Below are 11,586 nucleotides of genomic sequence, written 5' to 3'. Positions count from 1 at the left end.
GTTCTTCTTGTAACTTTCTTGTGGAAGGAAATAATTTTGATTTTTGAAACTGATGGGTTCTCTCTTCCACGCTCCTAGTCCAGTTCTTCTGACTGCATGGGTGGGGAAGGGAGTTTAGAGGCCAGTTTCTGCTGTTCCATCAAAGAGACTGACTCCCACCAGGTAAGGCTGAGCCCTAGGTTGCTGGGCTATTGTACAGAATTAGAGGATGGCAGTGGAGTTTTCTTTTGAGGGCTGGGAGACCTAGCCAAGGTGACGGAAGTGTTCTGTCTATGGTGTGAACACAACAGTCAGATGTGGTTACTGAAGTGGAGAAATACACTTTAAATTTTAATTCATTTCAATTAGCCTACCTCCTACTCTAAATGTAAATACACAGACATTTAAATAGGTGGTACTCTTAGGGGTCTATGTATGGGCGGGGCTTCCGGGAGTTGAGAAGAGCTGAGTTCCAACTGCAGCAGGCTCAGGCCCACTCCCCCCTTTTTCTGGCCCTTTCCTGGTAGATGATCTTTCTATAAACCACTACCAACTAACCGAACATTTCATTAAGCAGTTTCCTCTAGCATATGGCCACATCAACTTTAAAAAAATGATTATAGCTTCAAACTATTATTGCTGTATGGGCTTTGCTGATCTAACTACACTCTTCAAATATTCTAGAACAATAAGGATAACAGAATAATAATAAAAATAGTTAAATCTGACTGTTTCATTTAAATGTTAATGCCAATGCAAACCTTAAAGCATTTTATTGAGAAGGAATGTGAGTCCAGCCTCAGGTCAGAGAGAAAAGGTGCTGCAATCCATTAGCAATGTCTGCTGAGGTTGGAGCCATGGGTGAAATGCTAATATTGGTTCTCATATTGGCCAATATGGTCATCATTGGTCTTTGTAGCTTTGCTTCAAGAACTATTGAACTAGATTATGCCACTTATCCAATCTGTCAAATACAGGTGCCTATACAAAGTCTATGCTTACAAATTTCTTTTACAGCAGCTGCCTCGTGTTTTCTTTCTCTTTCCCCAATATCTTTAATGTACTAAGTCTCTTGACAAGATAAAACTAAAATATATATATATATATATATATATATATATATGTATATATTACATATATAGTTTACAGATACTTTTATGTTTTGTTGGATGAAGGCTAAGATCGGCCAGTGAGATTTTATTAAGAAAAGAGAATCCAGCCTTCCCACAAATTTACCGCTGGGTTGATAGACAACAAAAGCAATCGGCTCCCATTTTTCTCCAGCTCTGTTGTGGGAGAGGCTTTTACACTCTTAAAGAGAGGTTGGTCATCATTTGCTCACTTGAGTGTTGTAAGTTGACATGAAAAGGGCAGGTCACATGATGAAGAGAAAGGCGCTCAGAATGGACAGATGCCTTACAGATGGTCACAGGGCTCGTTTTCTGCTTCGTGCAGGATTGATTCCAAGGTTGGAACTAAGATCAGATCCAGCAATGAGATTACATCTGACCTGTGGTTTTACCTTTCGGCACAGTGGCTGCACCCTAATCGACTGCTATTTTAGCCAGCAATTGCAACTTCCCAGTTCTCTAGCGGCAGCCTGGCCACTCAGGCCGCTGTTCCCACAGGCACTGGCTCTGTCGCTGCCACTGAAGGTAGCTTTAACTAAATCTCCCTCATTCTATTTATAAATAAGACTCAAAATTCAAGGACTGGGGTGAAAACCTGCGAGCTCAGGGAGGCTGAGTTGCAAATCGCTAACTGTCTCCCCTTGCTGGTGTCTCTGAAAGACCTGTGCTTCCACTCTGCCAAACCAGAAAAGGCTTGGCCACTCCAAACCCCTTCCTCCTACTTCCTGTGTCTCTCCGTCTCTCCCGGATGCCCTCTGAGGCTCTATGATTACTTTCTGTCAACTAATTGCTAACTCAGCCTCCTGACTCAAGGTCAATTTTATTTAATCAACACAAATGCAAACTTGGGACTCACAATGTGATCGAATATCCCCCAACACTGACCAGCAGAGAGGGGGTGTATGGCAGGATGACTGGGATACCTCCTCTACCAGTCTGTTGAAGGCTCAGGGATGAGGTGTAGACTGCTCCCATGCTCCCCAGCTCCCCAGCTCCCACTTGTCACTGACATGGGGCCCCTAAGTGACGTGGCACTCAGGTCTTACAAGCAGGGAGATGGGGCACAGAGGGGACCACAGGACTTCAATGACATGGTCTGAGATGCCACAGACAGTGCCCCAAATCACAGAAAGTGCTTGGCCGTCTGTTGGGGTGGGAGACAGGTGGTGATGCTTGGGCTGTTTTTGTTCCTGCAGCTTTTCTGTTACCAATAAGCTAATGAGACTTGTGGAAGCTGAGTCACTCGGAGCTACGGTCTGAATGTTGTGTTCCATCGGTGTTTCTGTGTTGAAATGTTGAAGCCTAACCTTCAGATAGTAATGGTATTAGCAAATAAAATCTCTGGGGGATGATTAGGTCATGAGAACCCACCCTCACCAGGAATCAGGACATTTCTGAGAACTTGGCTTCTTTGCCCTACGAGGACTAAGCCAGAAAGCACAAGAGAGCAAGCCCTTATCGGGTGTAGAACTTCCTGACCTCTTGATCTTGCATTCCCCAGCCTCCAAAGCTTTACATCATCAATTCCTGTTGTTTATACAGTGCCCAGACTAAGATATTTTGTTATAGCAGCAGGAACAGACAAGATACAAGGCAATAAGCAGAAAAACCCAGGTCTGCATGAATGTCAAATGTCATCCTGGCTCTTGGCAGTGTGGTCTACCTGCTGTTGCTTAGACTGTACAGTCAGGTCTGCCATGCTGTCTGAAGCAGAGATGGATGGTGAGTGAAGGAGGGAGAGAGATAGCCCAACACTCCTGTAAAATGCCCACTGGGAAAATAAGCAACCATGGACCTAAGAGAGCCCCAAAGGAACAAATGCCCCCCAAACACATTGTCAGAATGACAACCAACAGGCCCCTGTAATGAGTATTGGCCTTGATTCAGCTTCATGGCTGTCTAGTGGCAACCCAGGCCAGGATGTCTGTTCTAGTTGCTTCCAGGGAAGCTTGCCAGGCCCCCAACATGGGATACTCAGCAAATACTTGTTCGCTGATTATCTAATTTTAAATTCTCACGCATTTACTTTTTTTTTTCCCAAGGAAATTTGGCAAAGGAAACCAAAGAACTATTCCTGGCTTCTCTTTGGGTTACACTTTCTTCTGTTCAATTTTGAGCCAATACAGTAAGAATGTAAAATTCCATATGGGGTAGCTTTAGCGACTCCGTGTGGGATGAACTTCCTTGCCTCTGGCATTTGAGTTCTGTGGCAGACACGGGAGAAGGGGATGCTACTGGAAGGTTCCATTTCTAGACCCCTTACCCTCGAGCCCTATTGGCTCATTGCTTCACCCTCCATGTCTTCTCTTCCTTCTCTGGGGTCTGACCATCTGGAACTGGAGTTACAGACAGTTATGAGCCACCGTGGGGGTGCTAACAGTTGAAGCCAGGTCCTCTGGAAAAGCAGCCAGTGCTCTTAACCACTGAGCCATCTCTCTAGTACCCCCGCAACACACACACACACACACACACACACACACACACACACACACACACACTTTTATTTAGTTGCTAGAGTTTGGATCTCAAATGCCCCCCAAAGACTCACTTGTCAGCTTGCTCCTTAGCTGTTCGGGAAGGAATGGGAACTTTAAACAGTGAGGCATCATGAGAGGTCTTTAGGTCACTGGGAGTGTGCCCTGGACGGCAGGGGATAGATCATGGGATGGCAGACACTTCCTCTCTCTCTCTCACTTCCTGGTTAGTGGTTTGCTCACTCCTGTTGTGCCTTGCTCCCTCCACAAAGCAATGGGACCTTAATCACGGATTTGAACCTCTGAACGGTGAACCAAAATGAACTGTTTCTCTGCGCAAGTGCATTATCTCAGGACACACTCACATGTGTGAGTCCCCTGCTGTTGTTAGCACGACTGACACTTTTTAGGACCTACCTCACAGATCTTGGCTTTTATTTCAATCATGTGTAGCATAAATTTTTAGGTTTCAGTCTCTGCTGGAGTTCTTCCATTTATGTTATTTTAAATCTCTTCTAGTCGTATCTTGTTTTTTTTTTTTTTAAAGTATACTCTGAGCACTCTTTAATTAGAATTCTAACTTTTCTGTTAACTTCCTATGCACAAAATGTCTGATGTTTCAGTTTTTCAATTTGAAGTCTTTAATTTCTCCCATTTTTCAGCCTCGTGTATTTGAATTATTTTACCTTTATACTGAAATGTTAAATGAAGTTTTTGGTGGTTTGTTTGCTTTGCCCATCTTAACCTTTGCAGCTTCTTTCAGTGTTGGACTAAAATTCTCTGAATTACCATCCAGTTCACCTTAGATCTCTTTGTCTTTCCAATGGGGGTGGAGAGAATGATTCCGGAAGCCCCAATATGAGAAGGCTCAACCCCAGCCGGACTAGAGGTCCCCTTCTCTCCAGCTGCCCCTGCGGACACCTTTGGTCCTCTCCTGGAGAAGCCATCTCAGGTAAGGGTTGTCTGGAGAAGGCTTCCCCCACCCCCTTACCCCCCAACCCCCCTCCCTCAGCCTGAGAGAGCTGGAGAGAGCCTGGGACTGTTCCAAAGCAGTAGATCTCACCCTGCAGAGAATTCAAGAAAACAACCTCCAGGCCTTCTTTCCATGTCTCTGAAGCACAGAGGGTCTTTAAGGCCTGGGATTGTGTCTGAATCTCCTTTTCTGAAATGTGCTTGTTCTTCTTGGGGAGAATGCCATGACCCCCAGGGGAGAAAGGGGTTTGGAGGACACCTGAACCAACTCTCAGAACCTTACTGGGTGGATGAGGTGCCATTTCTAGACAATTCAACTCTAAAATTCCTTTGGAAGAAGCCCCAGGGCAGGCTGTCTTTCTCCAGGGGCATACATCCCACTAATACATAGCTCAGCACTCTGAAGCCCCACCCTATTTGGAAAAAAAAAAGATGTCTTCTTGGACCTTTCCTTGCCAAGAGACTGTATGTTCAGACTACCCTAGTCTCACCCCAAACCCATTATCCATGGTGGTGAGCCTGGAGAATTCTTTGGCTCTCTCACATAGAGCTTTCTCCTAGTGCAGCCTGGTTCAGAAATCTTATGTGCCCCTCAATTTTAGAAATATTTAAACATAAGCTGGTATAGCTTGAAAGAGCTTACCCCAAGAAGTCTTTTGACCATCTTACTGGGAAAAGATGAACCAAAATCCAATCTAAAACCTTTGCCTAAATCCCCCAGATATCTGAGTCTCCAGATAATCTGTACTCCAGCAAAGAACCAAAGCTTTGAACATATTTAGCCTCTGGAATCTTCTTGTTATCCTAGGCAGGAACCACCCTGATAAGCAATGTCCACAAGACTAATTTTACTAGGGCATGTTATTCTTTGGTAGAGCCAAGAGCTGAGAACATTCTCTTTTTCCCTGGTAAATATAATAGGTTTGCATGTGTCACAATCCAAGCCTGCATCTGCCTGTGGTTCTGAGGAGCAGGTCATGGGGCTCCTCGAGGAAGTCTTCATCCTCTAATAAGAGGCCAGAAAATGGGTTGGAAGGAGGTGGGATCCAGAGAACTGGGGCCATACACATCTCTCAACAGCTAGGAAATTTCATCTTTCATACAACACTGACTTACCCGTTCCTCCCACAACAGATGTGTCTTACAGTGTCTAATGCCTCACGTTTTTAGAGCCCTGAGGCATCTGCTCTCCAGATCCTTGGGGGGTTAACTTCAGTGGAGCAAGTTGGTCATGTGAACCCAAGAGCTTTGGAAAAGTAAGTGTTCTAAATTAAAAGATCAATTTTTTACTTTATTTTTAATTTCTAAAATTATTATTATTATTATTAGTAGTAGCAGTAGTAGTGTGTGTGTGTGTGTGTGTGTGTGTGTGTGTGTGTGTGTGTGTGTGTGTGAGATGTGTGAGTGTAAGCACCTGCACCATGGTGTGAGTGTGGAGATCAGAGGACAGCTTTGTGGAGTGGCTCTCTCGGGGGAGTAAGCACCTTTACCCCCCCTGAGCCATCTCATTGGCTCAAAGACTAAGTTTTAAAGGGAAAAACTATTGGGGGCAAATGAGGGACAAGGAAGTTCATCACAACATTATCTGTAATATAGGCTAAAACAGCAGAAAAGGCCAAAGGAAGTACCAGGAGGCAGGGTTTATTGAGTTCACTCTTGTACCCGCAGAAGATGGACTGTCCCATAGTCACCCAGCATCGGGTTTTCTCTATCAACACAGAAAGATGCTCTAATACAACAGATAAATTAAAAATCTAAACCAATCATGCTTCTCAGTTTCTGAGCTACAAAATTGAAAGAACCAGAGGCTTAACATCAAAATGTTTATGAAGAAATAATAGCGCGTTAATTATAAAATGAAATGTAAAATTCCATCTCAAGAAACACTGAAAGGTAAGAAATGGCTGTCTTAGAAGAGAAGTAACAGCTCTCGGATTCCTTGTCACTTTTCCATTGTTCTTTGGCTCTTTCGCGTTTTCCAGATCTTCATTAGAAGATCTGACTGGGCTGGGGAGTGCCTGGATCCTGATCGTACCGAGGTTCCTCATGGTCCCCACCTCACTCTACCCAGGGTTGCTGAAAGAGTTTCTAGACTGGTTTAAAAGAACCTGGAAGTTTCTAGCCCCTGTTCTTCCCCGTTCTCTACCGACTCACCCTACCAGCCAGAAGCTACTCCTTCAAAGTACCCGAGCTCACTCCAGCTCCGAAGATTGGAAGCAGGAAGGATGTGAGACCCACAGACCAGAGGTTAAGTTCGGCTCTGGAGCTCAGAGTTTGGGAGCCAACTTGCAGTCCTAAGTGCGGTTCTATGGTATCAGTCTTACCGGGAACAGTAAATAAACCACAGAAGACAAGTGCTATTTATTGGACCCCTTCAAAACTTCAACAAATTGGTTGACTTTCATAGTTGAACATAACGGTTACACAAAGAAGAAATGTAATAAAACACAATCAGTGTCAGTGAGGGGATACGCTCCTTGTATGGCAAGCTCTTCGTGGGCTCTGGGGATGGGAAATGACCCGGGCATGCAGGATTGGACTTTTGGGGAACTGATGAACAAGCAGTAACCCAAGCAGGACTGCCCCTCTTGCAGCCCTGCTCCTCAGCAGCTCAGTCCCGAGATGCTGCTGGGAGAAGCATCTGCTTCGTCTCCTCCTTGCAGCGACTCTTGGTTGCTAAGCAGATCCCTTGGGTAACTATGTGGGCATAAAACCTTTGCAGAACTGCCAGATATCTGCTTCACCCAATTGTCAGAGTGAAAAAATGAAATCATTCCTCTCACCTGTCACTACTTGGCACAAAGCTTCCATTATTGAATGGTGATGGCCCAGAATGTATTCTCACCTACTTGCGGGAATATAAATGAGTTTTGCATATTCTACCTCCAAGAGAGTGGGAAGGGAGAGAGGAGGTGTTGGGATCTCTGGAGTTGATACGCTGGGGAGTCAGTGGTTGAGGAGAAGTGGGTAGAACCGACCAGCTCGCTCTCCACCGTTGGCAAATGGGTGCCTGGAACAAGCGAAGACTTCCCTGCTTTCGGATAAGCGCTCCTTAAGCTCAGCGGAGCCTGGGGACCCCTCTGACACGCGGCTATTGAATTGGTGTCTTTGGGGGTGAGGCCAAGGCACTCTGCTTTCTGAAGAGATTTCTTAGATGAATCTTGTAAGCACTGTTGAGGTTTGAAAACCACTAACACATGTGTACACGGATCGATGCAACAAGACATTACAGGTATTCAAATAAATGTCATGAAGGAGTGAGATGCTATCGGCGGAGTGTTAATTTTGACAGAGTATGGCTCCTCTGAGCCTTGGACGAATCTCTTTAGAAAGCAGAGTGATTTGGCCTCACCCTGGAGATACTGATTCAGTAGCTCAGCATCAGAGGAGTCCCTAGGCACCACTGAACCTAAGGAAGACTTATCTGAAAACAGTGAAGTCTTCACTTGTTCCATCAGATGGGACAGATTCATCTCTGGGTAGGGAAGGAGGGAAGGAGGGACAGAAGCACTCACAGCTCAGAGGGATAGTAAACTGGCCCGATAGGCCAGGAATAAAAGATGAGGAGCAGAACTTAAGTGGAGAGTGAGAGCACAGGAGAGGATCTGGGTGGAAAGTAGTGTCGGACGTGGACTGTGGTTAGGAAGAGAGAGCTATGACCAGATAGGCATTCAAGAAAGGTAGCTGTGGTCTGTGTGGTGGTGCATGCCTGTAATCCCAGCACTTGGGAGGTAGAGGCAGGAGGATCAGGAGTTTAAGGCTAGCCTCGGCTACATAGTGAGTTCTGGACCTGCCTGGGCTTGAGAGATGCCACCTCAAAGAAAAACCAAACAAACAAAAACAAGAACAAACAACAACAACAAAAAAAAACCCAGAAACTAACAGGAAAAACAAAAGAGAGAAAGATGATGAAGGGTAATGCAGAAGGTGGGCTGGAAGAAGACAGGAAGAGTCCACTCTTCTTCCAGCTCCAGAGAGGCCCAGGCTGGGGAGGGGGTCAGAAGCCACGAGCTCTTTCTTGGTCTTATCCTCGCTGCCTCTGGTACACAATATTGAACTTGTATGCCACGACATTGTTCAAATAGTGTGCCTGTTCATTTTCTTTTTTTTTTTAATCAAGGTATATGGAACTTTCGATGTAGCACCAAATATGTGGATGATATTTATTTTAAAGAATTTTAAAACAGCATTTAAATTAATCTCACAAAATAAACTTCAGTTCTCAGGGAAGTTAACGAACTTGCTGCTTTTCAAAGAGGGATGTGAAGGAACTGAGAGTTACATGCAACTAAGACATTTTAAAAGGTAGCGTGGGGGGCTGGAGAGATGGCTCAGAGGTTAAGAGCACTGTTTGTTCTTCTAAAGGTCCTGAGTTCAATTCCCAGCAACCACATGGTGGCTGAAAACCATCTGTAATGAGATCTGGTGCCCTCTTCTGGCCTGCAGGAATATGTGCAGGCAGAATACTGTACACATAATAGATAAATAAATCTTAAAAAAAAAAAAGTAAAAACACAAAACAAAAACAAATTGCATAAAAAAAGAAAGTAAAAACACAAAACAAAAACAACTTGCATTAAAAAAAAAAAAGGTAGCGTGGACTGGGGATGTACCTCAGTTGGGATAGTGTTTGCCTGCCAGGCACAAAGCCCCCGCTGTTGTGGAATATTATTTTAAAATGTGTTACCTTTTTTTATGCTCTGGGATATTTGTTTAATAATGTAAAGGTGTGTTGTATTCCTTTATGTTGCATTTTTTTAACTCTGTAAAGCTGTGTTACTTTGCCTGTCTAAAACATCTGATTGGTCTAATAAAGAGCTGAACAGCCAATAGCAAGGCAGGAGAAAGGGTAGGCAGGGCTGGCAAGCAGAGGAGAAAGGAGCAAGAGAGATCAAGAAGCAAGAAAAAAAGAGGTCAGCCACCTAGCCACACAGTCAGACATGGAATAAGAAGGAAAGAAAAGCATACAGAAATAGAGAAAGGTAAAAGCCAGGAGGCAAAAGGTAGGCACGATCATTTAAGTTACGAAAAGCTGGCTAGAAACAAGCCAAGCTAAGGCCAGGCATTCTGGCTGATTTATTTGGGAACTGGGTGGTGGGCCCCCAAAAGAGTAAAAGAGCAAAGAGTGAAAAAACAACCAACTACACCCAGCATTACCTAAACCAAGTGTGGTAGCAAACAACCGCTGGCCCAAAACTGGGGATATGGAGGCAGGAAGATCAGAAATTCAAGGTCATCCTTCGTTACACACCAAGTTTGAGGCCAGCATGGGCTACATGAGACTATATTAAAAAAAAAAAAAAGAAAGAAAGAAAGAAAAGAAAAGAAAAAAGAAAAAACAGCAGCAACAACAAAAACAGTAACAAAACTCTGAGTCTTCTACAAGTCTGCAGTTGCTCTAAAGATTAGGAAAATTGTTTCTCTTTTAAAACATGCAAGCATATTATACCGTGTGGACCGGCTTGGGCAGATGGCTCATTCCTTCTGGCTGTTGGCCCAGCAGGAAAATGCAAGGGTTGGATGCTGTGTGATCTCTCAGGAACTCTTAGAACCCCAACCTGCGATGCCTTTGATTCCTAGCTAGTTAATAGCCTCATCTTTTCTCTCTAGATTTTACAGAAAGGCCATGACTTTCTATTTCTGTAAGGTCACCCTCGTTAATTCATATTTCCACTCTTGGCAGTTTTTCACTCTGCTCTCAGATCCTCGTCCGCCCAGGGTGGGGCCCCTCAGCCTCTGGCCTGCACTTCTTGCTCAGCCAGCAGTTTCTCCTGATTTCCCCATCTATCTTCTCAAGGGCTCATCATTCTCCTCACCCTGATTTAGCCCTTCGCTCCTGAGACGGAAGCTATCCACCCTTCAGTTGACTTTTCCCTCAGTTACTGCTGGTTTGACATCTTTCCCCCTCCGTACTGAGCAGTCCCCCCCCCACCCTGAACTCTCTCACTCAGAATTTGAATTATTTTGCATTCAATGACTTTTCAGCTTTTGATTTAACATTTAACAGTGTTGCCTGTCAGCCTCCCCTCCCCTCCTTCCCTTCCAAATGCTGTAAGAGAACTCTCGGGTGCTTTCCCCCACTGAAAGTCATTAACACTGCTCAGAGTGGAGTTTTGCTGAATCTGAACACAAAATTGACTGGTTTCATCAAGCAAGGGGGTAGAGACAGAACCCTGGTGGTTAAAGCTCATTATTTGTCCTTTCCCAAGTCTTTGACATGAACACACACACACACACACACACACACACACACACACACACACACATACACACACACACACGCACATGCACACCATTTCTTAAAACTTTACTTTTGGGAACTGTGTGTCAGAGATTGTCAAGCTTTGTCCTGCACAGAATACTGATATACGGCAGAACCCCAATGATGGGAACATATTAATCTCTCAGTGGAGAAGAAACCACAGCAGGGTCTCTCTCAGGATTGTTGCAGGACAACTCTTATTTAAACTGTGGAGGAGGAGGAGGAGGAGGAGGAGAAGGAGGAGGAGGAAGAGGAGGAGGAGGAGGAGGAAGAGAAGAAGGAGAAAATTAAATCCAGGGGAGAAAGCACTCCATGAAATCTTGCTTTCAGAAATCTATTTGGGTAATAACATGCTAATTTGATCAGGAAAAAACACAGAATGGTCTCATGGATAGGTGACTGCAAGATCCTTGAAAAAGGATCAGTGTGAGAAGGTTCTGTTATGAATCTAGGAAGAAAGCATTTAAATTGTACTCAGATGGCAATAACAGCAGAGTTTTCTATCAAGTCTCAGGAAGCACACAGTGCTCTTCCGATCAACACCATGAATCAACAGGGAAATGCAAATTCAAACCACAAGGAGCCGCTTCAGTGTGTCTACTGCAATTCCCAATCTGGAACCCAGGCATCATCACAAACTGATGGAGGGAGTTCAGCTGGGTCAGTAAGTGGGGCAAAGCTAGAGGGAATGGTGTGCATATGTTGGGTGCACAATGGAAGCAAAGTGTGTTTGCCTTCATGATGAGAACAATGATAAGGAGGACTCTCT

At 44.6% G+C, this 11,586-nt stretch overlaps 1 long non-coding RNA gene across 2 annotated transcripts; it reads left to right on the top strand.

The window, feature by feature from the left end:
* The first annotated feature begins 1,155 nt into the window (after nucleotides 1-1,155).
* LOC128113702 (uncharacterized) lies at nucleotides 1,156-9,810 on the top strand. 2 transcript variants are annotated; one of them, XR_008219597.1, is made up of 4 exons: nucleotides 1,156-4,535; nucleotides 5,726-5,811; nucleotides 6,538-8,860; nucleotides 9,147-9,810. It is a non-coding gene; the product is annotated as an uncharacterized LOC128113702 (long non-coding RNA). The 2 variants fall into 2 exon arrangements; XR_008219596.1 differs by having other exon boundaries at nucleotides 5,690-5,811.
* Nucleotides 9,811-11,586: the final 1,776 nt, after the last annotated feature.

Source organism: Peromyscus californicus, unplaced genomic scaffold (genome assembly GCF_007827085.1).
Source record: "Peromyscus californicus insignis strain IS unplaced genomic scaffold, ASM782708v3 Scaffold_18__1_contigs__length_77618521, whole genome shotgun sequence".
Classification (NCBI taxonomy): domain Eukaryota; kingdom Metazoa; phylum Chordata; class Mammalia; order Rodentia; family Cricetidae; genus Peromyscus; species Peromyscus californicus.
This window is presented reverse-complemented; position numbering and strand designations above follow the sequence as displayed.